At 34.4% G+C, this 18,812-nt stretch overlaps 1 long non-coding RNA gene across 1 annotated transcript in view; it reads left to right on the plus strand.

The window, feature by feature from the left end:
- LOC137250559 (uncharacterized) overlaps nt 1–18,812 on the plus strand; it is a 552,581-nt gene that overhangs the window by 244,696 nt on the left and 289,073 nt on the right. The gene's annotated exons all lie outside the window — the stretch shown is intronic.

Below are 18,812 nucleotides of genomic sequence, written 5' to 3' on the forward strand. Positions count from 1 at the left end.
ATTGATGTTCCAAACATTTGGATCTGTGTTTAAAAACGTTGAATTTATCTTTAACTTCTCAAAAACCTGCAAAAGGTCTGCCCGAGGAGCATTTGCAGCCATAGGGGCCTCAAACCAATATTTCACATATACAAGCATTCCAAATTTCACAAAGCGTTCTCGCTGTGATTTTTCCTTTTGTGTGGTTTTAAAACCATCTTCCTCATGAAGCAAGAAGATTTTGGTGGCGTATAAGAGTTTTACCATCCAGCGAGCATGGTGTAAGGCACCTGGAGCTCTCCAATGAACTTTATATAGAGAATGACGCAGACCTAGTAGTCATAGCTCTATTAACTCCATGTAATCGTCTCTGGATTGGGTTTTCGTCATTAAGATATCTAATAAAGAATTTACTGCATTCCCTTTTAAATTGTCATTGCCAGTAGTTTTTTCCAATGGTTTAAAGTTATTTAAGTGAATTGGTGGCCATGCTGCCTGAAACCTTTTAAACAAGGGAATCTCAGGAGAGCTGGATGGTCCAAAAAAAGAGTAAATATCTTACTGAGAACAATCTCTTAAATATGAGACCTGCATGCTAGCCATAATAGATCTTTGCCCAGTTTCATGTTTCAGCAAAACACAAGCTCCATTTTTCAACCCCTTATTGACGATTGTAGTATCAAAACACATGCCGACTATATTTTTCTCCAAATCCCATTCTGTTAGTACGTCATATACTGCACTAGCTGAGTTATCGCCAGTGCCACTTACAAATTTTGGTACTCCAAGCAATTTTTCCTTACCGTCTGCAGAAACTAATACTGGCAAACGATCTACTTTTTCATTGCTCAAAATATCGGGAAGAATCTTACCATCCCAATGAACTATAACCGGATCATCAAAAGAAACAGATTGCTTTATTTCCTCAAATATAGCTTTTCGCCCTTGTTTTCTTTGGCGTTGAATAGTGTTGCGTGATAATGGTAGCGAGCTAGGGTCTTGACCCAGTGCTGCTGCGATTGGGACCATCAATCTTAAGTCTTCTCTATCAGACACTTTATTGCGGTCTAAAGAGCTTATCACATGCTTAGAAAACAAGTCTTGCATAGCAGCTTTCACAGGTTTGTCACTGCTCAGTTCATTAGCATGATGATCAGTAATCTGATACCGGGAGCTCTTCTTTACAGTAGTTGAAACTGGATATTCTTCATCTTCAGGGGAACAGGAAGTGTCACTATAGAGTCCAATTTCGAAATAAGGCTCATATATTGAAGATGTTCCTTTGGAGGTACTAGGTGTTGTTTCTAAGAGATGGGCTTTTCGTATTTTCTCTTCATCTTCGTTAAACCTCTTTAAAGTTCTTTCCTGCTTTTTGGCTAAGTTTTTGTCAATTTTATTCAATGCCATTTTTCGCTGGTCTCGCTGATCTGCTAGAAATTTACGGTCTTCTTAAATCTTTATCAAAGTTGAAGCATCTGCATGAGCTATATCAAATAAAGGTTAAATTCAGATGTAAATTCATGTTCACGAGCTTTTTGATGTTTTGAATTACAAGATTTATTTTTTTTTTAGCAACAACCACTTTGAATGGAGTTTCTCAATCTTATCAACGCAGTGTTTAATTAATCTTGTTGGTCTAAGGGCTCTTCCCCATAACTGAGTTACCTCTTCAACTTTCATATGACTTGCACTACGCACTAAGTTAAATTTATGCAAGTGCCAGTAAAAACGCAAAAGCACCTGCCGATTAGTGGGTAGTTGATTTAGTCTTAATAGAGATTCCACGTCTGTAATACCTAAAAGGAAAACACGGTCAGACTGCCTTGTTGCAGGAGAATTGGACGCCATTGTTTTCATAAGTTATTGACGAAAAGTTTAAAACAGGCATAACTGTAGGTACTGTTATGAGAATTATTTCGTAATAATATTAAGTTTTGTCAGCCCAGATCTTATTGGTGATATTTTCATCATCTGTTTTAGATATTTAAAATACCTGCAACAAAGAAACAAAAATATTTATTAAAAAAATAAAATACCTGCAACAAAGAAACAAAAATAATTATTAAAATAAAGATTTTTATTTTTTCGACTCTTTGTTATCAATCGTGAAACTTTGGGTTCTTTGATCACCTTTTTACCATCCATCAAAAAATCTGAAAAAATTACAGAGGTATACTGAACCCCATTCTAACAAGTAAGGAAGGCTAAGTTCGGGTGTAACCGAACATTACATACTCAGTTGAGAGCTATGGAGACAAATTAAGGAAAATCACCATGTAGGAAAATGAACCTAGGGTAACCCTGGAATGTGGTTGTATGACATGTGTATCAAATAGAAGGTACTAAAGAGTATTTTAAGAGAGAGTAGGCCATAGTTCTATGGATGGACGCCATTTAGGGATATCGCCATAAAAGTGGACCAGGGCTGACTCTAGAATTTGTTTGTACGATATGGGTATCAAATGAAAGGTGTTAATGAGTATTTTGAAAAGGAGTGATCCTTAGTTCCATAGGTGGACGCCGTTTCAAGATATCGCCATAAAGGTGGACCAGGGGTGTCTCTAGAATGTGTTTGTACGATATGGGAATCAAATGAAAGGTGTTACTGAGCATTTTAAGAGGGAGTGGGCATTAGGTCTATAGGTGGATGCCTTTTCGAGATATCGCCATTAGGGTGGGCCAGGGGTGACTCTAGAATGTTTGTACGATATGGGTATCAAACGAAAAGTGTTACTGAGCATTTTAAGAGGGAGTGGGCATTAGGTCTATAGGTGGACGCCTTTTCGAAATGTCGCCAATAGGGTGGGCCAGGCATGACTCTAGAATGTGTTTGTATGATATGGGTATCAAATGAAAGATGGTAATGAGTATTTTAAACGGGAGTAATCCTTAGTTCTATAGGTGGACGCCTTTTCGAGATATCGCCATAAAGGTGGACCAAGAGTGACTCTAGAATGTTTGTACGATATGGGTATCAAACGAGAGGTGTTACTGAGCATTTTAAGAGGGAGTGGGCATGAGGTCTATAGGTGAACGCCTTTTCGAGATATCGTCATTAGGGTGGGCCAGGGGTGACTCTAGAATGTGTTTGTACGATATGGGTATCAAACGAAAGGTGTTACTGAGCATTTTAAGAGGGAGTGGGCATTAGGTCTATAGGTGGACGCCTTTTCGAGATATCGCCATTAGGGTGGGCCAGGGGTGACTCTAGAATGTGTTTGTACGATATGGATATCAAATTAAAGGTATTAATGAGGGTTTTAAAAGCGAGTGGCCCTTAGATGTATATGTGAAGGCGTTCTCGCGATATCGACCAAAATGTGGACCAGGTGATACAGAAAATCATCTGTCGGGTACTGCTAATTTATTTATATATGCAATACCACTAACAGTATTCCTGCCAAGATTCCAAGGGCTCTTGTAGAACTTTTTTATTTTCTTCTACTTAATATGGTAGGTGTCACACCCATTTTACAAAGTTTTTTCCAAAGTTATATTTTGCGTCAATAAACCAATCCAGTTCCCATGTTTCATCCCTTTTTTCTTATTTGGTAGAGAATTATGGCATTTTTTTCATTTTTCGTAATTTTCGATATCGATAAAGTGGGCGTGGTTATGGTCGGATTTCGGCCATTTTTCATACCAAGATAAAGTGAGTTCAGATAAGTACGTGGGCTAAGTTTAGTAAAGATATATCGGTTTTTGCTCAAGTTATTGTGTTAACGGCCGAGCGGAAGGACAGACGGTGGACTGTGTATAAAAACTGGGCGTGGCTTCCACCGGTTTCGCCCATTTTCACAGGGAACAGTTACCGTCATAGAATCTATGCCCCTACCAAATTTGAGAAGGATCGGTAAATTTTTGTTCGACTTATAGCATTAAAAGTATTCTAGACAAACTAAATGAAAATGGGTGGAGCCACGCCCATTTTGAAATTTTCTTTTATTTTTGTATTTTGTTGCATCATATCATTACTGGAGTTGAATTTTGACTTAATTTACTTATATACAGTAAAGATATTAAATTTTTTGTTAAAATTTGAATTTAAAAAAAAATTTTTTTAAAAAGTGGGCGCGTTCTTCATCCAATTTTGCTAATTTTTATTTAGCACATATATAGTAATAGTAGTAACGTTCCTGCCAAATTTCATCATGATATCTTCAACAAATGCCAAATTACAGCTTGCAAAACTTTTAAATTACCTTCTTGTAAAAGTGGGCGGTGCCACGCCCATTGTCCAAAATCTTACTAATTTTCTATTCTGCGTCATAACGTCAACCCATCTACCAAGTTTCATCGCTTTAACCGCCTTTGGCAATGAATTATCGCATTTTTTCGGTTTTTCGAAATTTTCGATATCGAAAAAGTGGGCGTGGTTATAGTCCGATATCGTTCATTTTAAATAGCGATCTGAGATGTGTGCCCAGGAATCTACATACCAAATTTCATCAAGATACCTCAAAATTTACTCAAGTTATCGTGTTAACGGACAGACGGACGGACATGGCTCAATCAAATTTTTTTTCGATACTGATGATTTTGATATATGGAAGTCTATATCTATCTCGATTCCTTTATACCTGTACAACCAACCGTTATCCAATCAAAGTTAATATACTCTGTGAGCTCTGCTCGACTGAGTATAACAATGGAGGGGTGCCCAGGGTGAATTTTTGAAGTTATTTTTTTTGGGCCAGCCTAATGACTAGTTTTTGAAAACAAGTCGATAACTTCACGATTATGGCGATAAAAGATTGATAAAACATCACTACGGTATCGATAACTTTTCTATAGAAACTCGATAATTTTTCGATGAAAAATCGTTACATTATTAATAAATAGTACTTAATTTTCGATAGTAAATGGATAACGTTTTGATAAACAACAAATTGACAACTTTTTGAAAGCAAAAACATAACTTTCCCATTATGCCGATACAAGATTGGTAATATACCAATAAAAAAGTTATAACTTTTCGAAAATAACTCGTTTAATTTTTGATAACATATCAATGATTTTTCGATGAATGGCGCTAACTTTTCGATAATTAATGGATAAAGGTTTCATAAAAAATCGATACATTTTAATACAATATCGATGTTTTTTCGACTACTTTTTAATAACATATCGATAAAATTTTGAATAATAATTGATTGCTATTTGATAACCATTCGATAACTCAGCGATGGCCTTTGCTGTCGACGGCAAAAATGTAATAATTGAATGACTTGTTTGCAACTCGTCGATAACACACTTAGATACATACATATACATATGTAGAAAATGCTCGGAATGTGTTTTGAATTCGAAATCAAAACAAGACAGCCTATAAAATTTTATGATTGTAGCAGCATAAGTGTGACAAAAAAAAATTTTAATTTAGATACATTCGATTCTTGAATACAAAAACAAAAACGTTTGATGTTTTTATACTCAGCTGAGCAGAGCTCACAGAGTATATTAACTTTGTTCGCATAACGGTAATCCGTAACGGCATAAACTAATCGAGATAGATATAGGCTTCTTTCTATATATCAAAATGATCTGGGGAAAAAAGAAATTCATTTAGCCATGTCCGTCCGTCCGTCCGTCCGTCTGTCCGTCCGTCTTTGAACACGATAACTTGAGTAGATTTTGAGGTATCTTGATGACATTTGGCATGTACGTTCCTAGCCGCTCATCTCAGATCGCTATTTAAAATGAACGAAATCGGACTACAACCACGCCCACTTTTTCGATATCGGATATTACGAAAAATCAAAAAAATGTCATAATTCTGTACCATATATGAAAAAAGAGATGAAACATGGTAATTGGATTGGTTTTTTGACGCAAAATATAACTTTAGAAAAAACTTTGTAAAATGGATGTGACACCTACCACATTAAGTAGAAGAAAATGAAAAAGTTCTGCAGGGCGAAATCAAAAGCCCTTGGAATCTTGGCAAGATTATTGTTCGTGGTATGACATATATAAATAAATTAGCGGTACCCGACAGAAGATGTTCTGGGTCACCCTGGTCCACATTTTGGTCGATATCTCGAAGAAGCCTTCACATATACAACTAAGGGCTACTCCCTTTTAAAACCCTCATTAATACTTTTAATTTGATACCCATATCGTACACACATATTCTAGAGTCACCCGCGGTCCACCCTTATTGCGATATCTCGAAAAGGCGTCCACCTATAGAACTGAGGCCCACTACGTTTTAAATAATCATTGACACCTTTAATTTGACACAATTGTCATACAAACACATTCCAGGATTACCCTAGGTTAATTTTGCTAAATGGTGATTTTCCCTTATTTTGTCTCCAAAGCTCTCAGCTGAGTATGTAATGTTCGGTTACACCCGAACTTAGCTTTCCTTACTTGTTATATCAAGAATTGTTCAAAGGTATTTTTAATTATACTTTTCCCTGAGCTTGAACCCAAAGCCTTCGGTGTGGTAGACGAGTACACTACCATCGCACCAAGGAGCCTGACATGTAAAATAGATCATTGGTATAAAAAATGAAATAGTAAAAAAGAATTGGAAATGAAAAAGGGGTAGACAAACAAGTAAGGAAGGCTAAGTTCGGGTCTAACCGAACATTACATACTCAGCTGCCAAATTACAGCTTGCAAAACTTTTAAATTACCTTCTTTTAGAAGTGGGCGGTGCCACGCCCATTGTCCAAAATTTTACTAAGTTTCTATTCTGCGTCATAAGGTCAATCCACCCACCAAGTTTCATCGCTTTATCCATCTTCGGTAATGAATTATGGCACTTTTACCGTGAGCTCTGCTCAGCTGAGTATAAAAACACCATCAAGGCATTGCTCATTGCATACGTAAGCAACTTTAATAAATACTTTAATATCAAGTTTTATGGCCAAATTTTGTTTAAGTATTCTATACGGGTATATGTGATCATAATCTTAAAAGCCGAATATTTTTTGGTTTTTATTAAGTCTCGAAATTTTAAAATGTTGATTTGTATCTATTTGCAATAAAACGCGTGATGTTTTGAATAACAGAACCTTAAGTCAAAGGCATAATTAATTTATTAATTTTCATACAATGAGGTAAAGAAACCAGCGATCGGGTTTCTACGTAATTATTTTAATTAGAGAATTTATATTGTAATTAATATAATAGATAAAATAATAAATAGGAAATAGATACTATTTAATGCAATTGGAAAAACCTGGATGAAAGTTTTGAAAAAGGCTTAACATTTTTGTATTTCTGACAATTATTTATGTAGATCCGTATTAAATTTATTTCATATATAAAATTTTTGCGCACGTAATGGGGAAATCCTGAATGATAGCGTGAGGTGTAAGCGTAAGCGTAGTGTCGGGATATATTTACACTCTATATATATCCCCACACTACGCAGTCGTAGTGCGGGGTATTGGTTGTAATGAAGTACAAGGGAGAATGTGTAAGCGTAGGTGTAGTATGTGGTATTGGTATGACTTATGGCTCTATTACTCAAGTAATGAAGAATGTTAGAGAAATAACCACTGCGCTACAGAGTACTGTGGGAACAGTAGTAAACTTGATATGGCTGAAATTACATAGTAACTTAAAGCCAACACGCCACCTTCATAAAAATTATTATCTCTGAGTATATACACAATTTGTATGCATTAAAGTGCGGAAAGCGATGTATACGCTGATCCGTTGTTAAAAATAAAGAGCCAGAGATTGTTAAAAAAAAAACACGTAGTAAGGTTTCAGGTTTAAGTTGAAAATTTTTTGATGTTGTGTCCTTGTTTACGAATATACCTACAATGTTAGCAACTAAAATTATAATGAGAAAATGGGAGAAAATACAAAATAAAACTGAGATCAATAAAGCCAAGTTCCAACAAATTCTAGATTTTTATCTCAGAGAGAATAATTACTTTATGTGCAATAACAAAATATACACTCAGACTTTTGGAATGCCAATGGGAAACCCACTTTCACCTACAATCGCCGATATTATTATGGATAACCTTTTTGACTACACCATCTCGGAGCTTAAACAACAACACAATATTGACATAAAATTCTTGACCAAATATGTAGACGACGTTTTTGCAACAGCAAAACGTAATGACGTGAATAAAATTCTAGAGATTCTTAACAATTACCACCACAAACTCCAGTTCACCATGGAAATGGAGGAGAACGCGAGCATCCCTTTCCTCGATGTTTTCATATACAGAGATAACAACAAAATCAAATTAAATTGGTACTCGAAGCCAACATCCTCTGGTCGCCTGATCAATTTCTTTTCGTCCCAACCGACCAAGTACAAAATTAATACAGCGAAGAATCTTATACACAAAATACTAACGCTAAGCCACCGAGATTTCCATGATGCTAATTTAGAAAAGATACACGCAATATTGAAAAATAATAACTACCCCGACCACCTTATACACGAATTAATCAACCAGGAAACCATGAAAAACAGCAACCAACACAACATACCTTCTAACACAGTAACAACAGATATAAAGAAATACTACAGTGTGACATACATACCGAAATTAAGTGCAAGCATCGATCACAATATACTCGAACAACAAAACATCACACTAGCCTACAGGTCCAACAATACATTATCCAAAATATACACAAGAACAAAATCTCCAATAGACAAGCAACAACAAAACAACGTCATATATAAAATTGAATGCATGGGAAAAGAAAACGAGCAATGCGATAAAGCATACATTGGGACGACAAAGCGCGCACTAGGTATTCGCATTGCCGAACACGAAGCAGACATAAAAAAACAAAAACCCACTACAGCCCTATCAAAACATATGATTAGCAACGGCCATACAGCAGATTTTACCAACACGACAATTATTGATAAGGAGAAAAGAGAAAGGACGAGATATACCTTGGAAAGCTTGCACATTTTAGAAAACAGAGAAAGGATCATGAACAAGAAGGAAGATAGCGATAATATTGCCGCAGCATACATGCTTTGTCTAAACAGAAAACAAATTAGTTATGACAAGACTACCACACAAGGTGGTACTGATTAGTAAATGTTAATATTGTCCGATATTGTTGTAAGTGTAGAATTTTTGTTTACTTTAAAAATACTGTGTTAATTTATATGTATGTGCTTTTCAACATAAAATATTTTTTGTTTGTTTATTTAATTTGAAAATAAATAGTGTTCCCCCTGAGGATGCTGAAATTTTCAGCGAAACGTCGGGCGTAAGGTGAATTAATCGTTTTATTTGCACCAGCATAAATTAGATCAGACTAGCCTACAAATCATAAAAAATGAAAAGTTTTTCTTTTTAGGATTTTATTGTTAAAACTTTGTACATTATTTGGTTAGATTTATATAAAAAAACTAAGCGAAAACAGAGAAAAGAAATAAAATATAAAAAAAAAGAAATTAATAAAATAAAAAATATATAAAAAAAAATTTAATAAAATTAAATATATAAAAATTATACTACATTAAATAGAATAAAATAAACTAATAAATAAGAATAAATTAAAATGATTCGCTTTAATAAATAAAATAAAAAATAGAATATAAGATAATATAATAAAATGAATTAAAATAAAATAAAATACAATAAAAAAAACATAAAATAAAATAAAATAAAATTAGGGTAAATAACAAAAAAATAAAGTAAAAAAATAAAGGCAAAAAACAAAATAAAATAAAATGAAATAAAAAAAATAGAATAAAATGAAAAAACAAAATAAAAAATACATCTATAATAAAAAATTGATAAAAGTAAAATAAGATAAAAAATAAAATAAAATAAAATACAATAAAATAAAATGAAATAAAATAAAATAACATAAAATAAAATAATATAAAATGAAATAAAATGCAACTAGATTATTTAAAAAGGAAATAAATAAAAATAAAATAAAATTAAGTGAAGGGAAACTAAAAATATTAAATTGAACTCATTTAAAGTGAATAAATTAAATTAAACTGAATTGAATAAAAGTTTGCTACCGACAATTTTTGTCATCGAAATTTTCAATATGCTATCGGATTGCCACCAATTTCTCATCAGAGTGTTATTGAAAAGTTGTAGATTTGTCACCGAAAATGTATCGAATATTTAGCGAAAATTATCGATATATTGCAAAAGGAATTTATTATCGGCGTGTTATAGAAAAGTAATCAATTTCATTGTCACTGTATCGGTTGATATTGAAAAGTTATCGATTTCCAAGTGGGGTGTTACCAATTTGTTATCGGCATGTTAAAGATTTGTTAACGGCGACTTATCGGTTTGTTATAAAATAAATATTTATTAAACTTCACTATAAACTCAATGACACATGCGAGATTCTTCGAAAATAAGCTGCTAATAAACTAATAAGAGGGCGATGACAACAAATCGAACACTCGACCAAAATAATGCGCAATAACAAACCGATAATTAAAAAAAAAGCTTGTCGGTACCGCTTGTTACTGAAAAGAAGCCCACGAAGCTCTTCCTAGAAAGCTTGAATTTATGAGCAATCCCTGGGTAAGCTCCAGTTATCTAAAGAAAATTAACTTGCAGTCGTACACCTGTATATTTAGACATCCAACTTCACGAGTTAAAGAATTTTTTAAATAAATATAAATAATAAACAATAAAAGAAGTATTGCAAAAGCATACCGGATCTTTACCAAATTATACCGTAGTGTTTAATAAATAAATTGCACCTTTGCTGTTCCGAAAACATTTTTGTAACGATGCCATTTTTAAAATATCTTAAAAATCGTTATCATAGATGCGAAGAACTTTTTGTAAAGTAACATTTTTTGAATAATATTACATTCAGTTCCGAGTAAAGTCATACACTTTTACCTCTTCCGCTAACTCTACACGCTCAATAGCGCAATTTCTATCAGTTACTTAAAGGGGCAAAGGTGGTATCACCCGCTATACTTTCACTATTAACGTCATACTTAAATACGTGCTTAAGTCATATCAATGTAAACGTCTCACCATATAAAACTGTATTTTTCGGTGACTAATTAGTTTCACAATATTTTCACATTCCCAAACAATACACGCAAAGCGAAAATACAAGATTTATGAAAAACCCATTAAATCCAAGAATATATTGATATAATGTAATACTTGAAATTCGCATAGGGGTACAGCTCTCAATGAGCATCAAGTTTCCGACAATACAACGATTTGTAAAAAAAATATGTATTTAAGTCTGTAAGTCTGTTATGAATACTGAGACAGATGCTTGGGATAAATATGTACCGCAAATGTACGTATGTTTGCATACATCTATTTAAAAATAAAACTTGTAAAAAAACTAACAAGAATATGTTTATGCAACTACAGATAAACAATTTAATGAAATTTCCTTCACGAACATACAAAAAATATGACATTGTCATTGATATATACATAAAGGTGAACACAATTTTTATGTACTTTGATATACTGTATGAATACTAAAGAGAGAGAGGGAGAGAGCGTGTAGAGTGTGTGGGAATAAGGTACGTGGAAGAGAGCGACATCACACACAACTCAAGGCAAATACGTCACCTACATATAAGCTGGATTCTCTGAGGCAAAAAAAAATTTTGATGCATTCATGAGCACGAGGACACATATAAACTGATGTTTTGTTTGGAAATATAGAGGCAGATTTTTTTAAACAAAGTACGTGGTTAGATAAATAGGTTTGGGTTGAAATTTGTTTCCCTTTTAGGGTTTTGTTATTTGTAACATTTTTGTTCTTTATTTGGGAAAAAATAATAAATAAAATTTAATTAAATTAGGTCAAATAAAATAAAATAAAAAAGTTGAATAAAATAAGATAAAGTAAAATAAAATAAAATAAAACAAAAAAAAAAAAAAATACAGTAAAACAAAATAAAATAAAAGAATTAAATAAAATAAAAATAAAATAAACTAAGATAAAATAAAATAAAACAAACTTAAATTAAATTAATGATTTTTGTTACTGATACACACAGTTTTTTTTTAAACAAAGCAAGTGGTTAGATAATTCGGTTTGGGTTGCAATTGGTTTCTCTTTAAGGCCTTGTTATTTGTAACATTTTTCTTCATCATTTGCAAAAAAATAATACATAAAATTTAGTTATACAAAGTCAAATAAAATAAAATAAAAAAAGTTCAATAAAATAAGATAAAGTAAAATAATATAAAATAAAGTAAATAAAACAAAATGAAATAAAATAAAATAAAATAAAGTAAATAAAATAAAAAATAAAATAAAATAAAACAAAAAAAAAAAATAAAATAAAAATAAAATAAAATAAAATGAAATAAAATAAAACAAAATTAAATTAAATTAAATTTAATTAAACTAAATTAAATTAAATAAATTAAAATATATTAAATTTAATTTAATTAACCTAAATTAACTTAAATTAAATTAACTTAATTTTAGTAATTTGGGAAAAATTTATTTAAACAACGTGACATCAGGACGGACAAGGCGACAGCTGTTTCGATTATACCTTGTAAATCTCTTCAAACCCTTTTCTCCCGGGAGTGGTAGTCGAACCCGCACTCCTACGATAGTTGAAATGGTTACACACGCATTCAGCTACGTCATGCCTTAGTTGTTGTAAAGTTTTTCCCAATTGCCTTCTTTTTGCATATTTTAATCTTTTACACATTGCGTACTTCGTATGCAATTATGTGTTAAAGCTATGCTTGGTACGGCGGTTTTCAAAGAAATTTTGGTTTTGTTGCTGTTTTTGTTCTATTTATAGAACTACAACGAATTAACCAATTTTGTCTGTTTGTATGATTTAATCGGGGCTTGCCCGTATTGCTTTTTTAAATGTATGAAAACATTTATTTGAAGCACCTACTATCGTAGGAGTGCGGGTTCAACTCCCACTCCAGGGAGAAAAGGTTTTGAAAAGATTTACAAGGTATAATCGAAACAGCTGTCGCCTTGTCCGTCCTGATGTCACGTTGTTTAAAATTTTCCCAAATTATTAAAGTGAGGTATAAAATTAAAAAATTGCTTCAAATAAAGGTTTTCATACATTTAAAAAAGCAATACGGGCAATCCCCTATTAAATCATATAAATTAACTTAAATTAAATTAAATTAAATTAAATGAAATTAAATTAAATTAAATTACATTATATTAAATTAAACTAAATTAAATTAATGCTTGTAATTTTTTCGATCAGTTCAAATTAAGATTTATATGAATTATTTCAGGCTTGGCTGATCCATTTATTTTGGTGCAAATGAAAGAATTCAATTCACCATTCTTCCCAATGTAGTTTAGACAAGACTACCACAAGAAGTGGTACTGATGGTACTAGTTTTAAGCTCTAATATAATTGTTTAATATTGTAGTGAGTATTGCGAAAATTCAAGTACATTTATTTCTTCTGTTTGTGCGAATGTATAATTGATATATGTCTTTTGTTTTTCAAAAATAAACAGAGTTGCCCCTGATGATGCTGAAATTTGTCAGCGAAACGTTGGGCAGAATGGTGAATTGAATTCTTTCATTTACACCAAAATAAATGGATCAGCCAAGCCTGAAATAATTCATATAAATCTAAATTAAATTAAATTAAATTAAATTAAATTAAATTATATTAAATTAAACTAAATTAAATCAAACTAAATTATATTTAATTAATTTGGTTTCTTGGTGTTACCAATTTTTTATCGGCATGTTCGCAGGCCTTTAAGAATGAATCATCCCTTTATAACAGCTGGTACCGATAAAACTTAATTATAAAATGGATGACACAAATTAATAAAACAATAATTTGGTGTGATCGATTGCTGTCGACAAAAAGCTGACGACGCTCTTCCCAGAAGCCTACCTTACTGTAAGTAAATATGCATACATATGCAAATAAAAAAAAAATTTAAATGTTTTAGGCGCGATAACCTCCGAAGACATTTTAGGCCAAGCTTCTCTTCCAATTTCCGTCGTTCTTCTTAAAATTTTTCTTACAAATTAGCGGAATGGTATCTACTTATTTTATTCCGCCTTCGAATGGCATCTGCAAGGTAGATGAGTTTTCATGACAGAAATATACTTGGAGTGCTTGCCAAGAACTGCCGAGGGGCGACCCCGATTAGAAAAATTTTCTTTAAATTGAAAAACTTGTTTCTAAAATTTTGATATTGCTTTGCCCGGGGCGAGAGCCCAGGATCTTCAGTGTGGTAGGCGGAACACGCTACCATTACACCACGGCGGCCGCATGCATACACGCATATATATGTAGGTACATTATAAAACAAGTAAGGAAGGCTAAGTTCGGGTGTAACCGAACATAACATACTCAGTTGAGAGCTATGGAGACAAAATAAGGAAAATCAATCTGGGGTAACCCTGGAATGTGGTTGTATAACATGTGTATCAAATGAAAGGTATTAAAGAGTATTTTAAGAGAGAATAGGCCATAGTTCTATGGATGAACGCCATTTAGGGATATCGCCATAAAGGTAGACCAGGGCTGACTCTAGAATTTGTTTGTACGATATGGGTATCAAATGAAAGGTGTTACTGAGCATTTTAAGAGGGAGTGGGCCTTAGGTCTATCGGTGGACGCCTTTTCGAGATGTCCCCATTAAGGTGGACCAGGGGTGATTCTATAATGTGTTTGTACGATATGGGTATCAAATGAAAGCTGTTAATGAGTATTTTGAAAAGGAGTGATCCTTAGTTCCATAGGTGGACGCCGTTTCGAGATATCGCCATAAAGGTGGACCAGGGGTGTCTCTAGAATGTGTTTGTACGATATGGGATTCAAATGAAAGGTGTTACTGAGCATTTTAAGAGGGAGTGGGCATTAGGTCTATAGGTGGACGCCTTTTCGAGATATCGCCATTAGGGTGGGCCAGGGGTGACTCTAGAATGTTTGTACGGTATGGGTATCAAACGAAAGGTGTTACTGAGCATTTTAAGAGGGAGTGGGCATGAGGTCTATAGGTGGACGCCTTTTCGAGATATCGTCATTAGGGTGGGCCAGGGGTGACTCTAGAATGTGTTTGTACGATATGTGCATCAAACGAAAGGTGTTACTGAGCATTTTAAGAGGGAGTGGGCATTAGGTCTATAGGTGGACGCCCTTTCGAGATATCGCCATTAGGGTGGGCCAGGGGTGACTCTAGAATGTTTGTACGATATGGGTATCAAACGAAAGGTGTTACTGAGCATTTTAAGAGGGAGTGGGCATTAGGTCTATAGGTGGACGCCTTTTCGAGATATCGCCATTAGGGTGGGCCAGGGGTGACTCTAGAATGTGTTTGTACGATATGGGTATCAAATGAAAGGTGGTAAGGAGTATTTTAAAAGGGAGTAATCCTTAGTTCTATAGGTGGACGCCTTTTCGAGATATCGCCATAAAGGTGGACCAAGGGTGACTCTAGAATGTTTGTACGATATGGGTATCAAACGAAAGGTGTTACTGAGCATTTTAAGAGGGAGTGGGCATTAGGTCTATAGGTGGACGCCTTTTCGAGATATCGCCATTAGGGTGGGCCAGGGTGACTCTAGAATGTGTTTGTACGATATGGGTATCAAATGAAAGGTGGTAATGAGTATTTTAAAAGGGAGTAATCCTTAGTTCTATAGGTGGACGCCTTTTCGAGATATCGCCATAAAGCTGGACCAAGGGTGACTCTAGAATGTTTGTACGGTATGGGTATCAAACGAAAGGTGTTACTGAGCATTTTAAGAGGGAGTGGGCATTAGGTCTATAGGTGGACGCCTTTTCGAGATATCGCCATTAGGGTGGGCCAGGGTGACTCTAGAATGTGTTTGTACGATATGGGTATCAAATGAAAGGTGGTAATGAGTATTTTAAAAGGGAGTAATCCTTAGTTCTATAGGTGGACGCCTTTTCGAGATATCGCCATTAGGGTGGGCCAGGTGTGACTCTAGAATGTTTGTACGATATGGGTATCAAACGAAAGGTGTTACTGAGCATTTTAAGAGGGAGTGGGCATTAGGTCTATAGGTGGACGCCTTTTCGAGATATCGCCATTAGGGTGGGACAGGGGTGACTCTAGAATGTTTGTATGATATGGGTATCAAACGAAAGGTGTTACTGAGCATTTTAAGAGGGAGTGTACATTAGGTCTATAGGTGGACGCCTTTTCGAGATATCGCCATTAGGGTGGGCCAGGGGTGACTCTAGAATGTTTGTACGATATGGGTATCAAACGAAAGGTGTTACTGAGCATTTTAAGAGGGAGTGGACATTAGGTCTATAGGTGGACGCCTTTTCGAGATATCGCCATTAGGGTGGGCCAGGGTGACTCTAGAATGTGTTTGTACGATATGGGTATCAAATGAAAGGTGGTAATGAGTATTTTAAAAGGGAGTAATCCTTAGTTCTATAGGTGGACGCCTTTTCGAAATATCGCCATTAGGGTGGGCCAGGTGTGACTCTAGAATGTTTGTACGATATGGGTATCAAACGAAAGCTGTTACTGAGCATTTTAAGAGGGAGTGGGCATTAGGTCTATAGGTGGACGCCTTTTCGAGATATTGCCATTAGGGTGGGCCAGGGGTGACTCTAGAATGTTTGTACGATATGGGTATCAAACGAAAGGTGTTACTGAGCATTTTAAGAGGGAGTGGGCATTAGGTCTATAGGTGGACGCCTTTTCGAGATATTGGCATTAGGGTGGGCCAGGGGTGACTCTAGAATGTTTGTACGATATGGGTATCAAACGAAAGCTGTTACTGAGCATTTTAAGAGGGAGTGGACACTAGGTCTATAGGTGGACGCCTTTTCGAGATATCGCCATTAGGGTGGGCCAGGGGTTACTCTAGAATGTTTGTACGATATGGGTATCAAACGAAAGGTGTTACTGAGCATTTTAAGAGAGAGGGGGCATTAGTTCTATAGGTGGACGCCTTTTCGAGATATCGCCATTAGGGTGGGACAGGGGTGACTCTGGTATGTTTTTGTACGATATGGATATCAAATTAAAGGTATTAATGAGGGTTTTAAAAGCGAGTGGCCTTTAGATGTATATGTGAAGGCGTTCTCGTGATATCCACCAAAATGTGGACCAGGTGATCCAGAAAATCATCTGTCGGGTACTGCTAATTTATTTATATATGCAATACCACTAACAGTATTCCTGCCAAGATTCCAAGGGCTGTTGATTTCGCCTTGTAGAACTTTTTCATTTTCTTCTACTTAATATGGTAGGTGTCACACCCATTTTACAAAGATTTTTCCAAAGTTATATTTTGCGTCAACAAACCAATCCAGTTACCATGTTTCATCCCTTTTTTCGTATTTGGTATAGAATTATGGCATTTTTTTCATTTTTCGTAATTTTCGATATCGATAAAGTGGGCGTGGTTATGGTCAGATTTCGCCCATTTTTTATACCAAGAAAAAGTGAGCTCAGGTAAATACGTGGGCTAAGTTTAGTAAAGATATATCGGATTTTGCTCAAGTTATTGTGTTAATGGCCGAGCGGAAGGACAGACGGTGGACTGTGTATAAAAACTGGGCGTGGCTTCCACCGATTTCGCCCATTTTCACAGAGAACAGTTACCGTCATAGAATCTATGCTCCTACCAAATTTGAGAAGGATTGGTAAATTTTTGTTCGACTTATGGCAATAAAAGTATTCTAGACAAACTAAATGAAAATGGGCGGAGCCACGCCCATTTTGAAATTTTCTTTTATTTTTGTATTTTGTTGTATCATATCATTACTGGAGTTGAATTTTGACTTAATTTACTTATATACAGTAAAGATATTAAATTTTTTGTTAAAATTTGAATTTAAAAAAATTTTTTTTTAAAAAGTGGGCGTGTTCTTAATCCAATTTTGCTAATTTTTATTTAGCACATATAGAGTAATAGTAGTAACGTTCCTGCCAAATTTCATCATGATATCTTCAACGACTGCCAAATTACAGCTTGCAAAACTTTTAAATTACCTTCTTGTAAAAGTGGGCGGGGCCACGCCCATTGTCCAAAATCTTACTAATTTTCTATTCTGCGTCATAACGTCAACCCATCTACCAAGTTTCGTCGCTTTATCTGTCTTTTGTAATGAGTTATCGCACTTTTTCGGTTTTTCGAAATTTTCGATATCGAAAAAGTGGGCGTGGTTATAGTCCGATATCGTTCATTTTAAATAGCGATCTGAGATGAGTGCTCAGGAACCTACATACTAAATTTCATCAAGATATCTCAAAATTTATTCAAGTTATCGTGTTAACGGACGGACGGACGGACGGACGGACGGATGGACGGACATGGCTCAATCAAATTTTTTTTCGATCCTGATTATTTTGATATATGGAAGTCTATATCTATCTCGATTCCTTTATATATGTACAACCAACCGTTATCCAATCAAACTTAATATACTCTGTGAGCTCTGCTCAACTGAGTATAAAAATGTAATAGAAATTTGGTAACCTATTAGAATAGTGAGATGTAAAAACTGTAGAAATTATGATGGATTGCAGTAAACAAGTCACAAATTATAGTAATTAAATGCGACGTAGTAAATAATTTTTTCGCACCTTTGCCAACAGTAAGACAAGTAAAGAGCAAATGCAGTTGAATGTGCATTTAAATTAATGAGCAATCGATGCCACTTAGCATTTTATTGCTGTCAAACTGTATTTCTTACTAGATTTGTTTATACTTAAATATTGCCAAATGAGTACAGTGAAAAAAAGTTTACAAAAAGAAAAACGAACAGGCGCGGATCTACGGGGGGAAAATAGGGGACACCATCCAAAGAAAACAAATATTCAAATGTTCAATACTTAAAGTATTTGAAAAATAAAATTGTGAATGGAAAATCTTTAAGTCCAAGGTGTGGAAATGAAGATATCTAG

Source organism: Eurosta solidaginis, chromosome 4 (assembly GCF_040869045.1).
Source record: "Eurosta solidaginis isolate ZX-2024a chromosome 4, ASM4086904v1, whole genome shotgun sequence".
NCBI lineage: Eukaryota > Metazoa > Arthropoda > Insecta > Diptera > Tephritidae > Eurosta > Eurosta solidaginis.